The sequence below is a fragment of the Penaeus monodon genome, chromosome 34, assembly GCF_015228065.2.
Source record: "Penaeus monodon isolate SGIC_2016 chromosome 34, NSTDA_Pmon_1, whole genome shotgun sequence".
Taxonomy (NCBI): Eukaryota; Metazoa; Arthropoda; class Malacostraca; order Decapoda; family Penaeidae; genus Penaeus; species Penaeus monodon.
Window position 1 is genome coordinate 15,909,269 of NC_051419.1, and position 325 is coordinate 15,909,593.

Consider the following 325-nt stretch of genomic DNA (forward strand, 5'->3'; position numbering starts at 1 on the left):
CATCGTTTTACCTTTTTTAAGCGAGTGAAGGACACAAAGAATTTCCAGTATCGACAGCGACATCTCGCGGCGACGGCGGTGGAGGCCAAGCGCTCAGCTTGTCATTTACGCATCGACGGCAGATCTGATGAACTAATTAGTTGCAACGAAGCGAAAAATACAGAAAAGGGGGAAGAAAAGTAGAGAAAAAATATCTGCGCAAGTGAGTGGTATATAAACCAGAGTGAGGACACAAGGAAGCCAGTCAGAGTGTGGTCTTGGAGGTGAGTTTTGCCCGCGGTCTCTTACTCGAAGGTTTGTATTAGCCCGTTTTCCGTTTATCGTG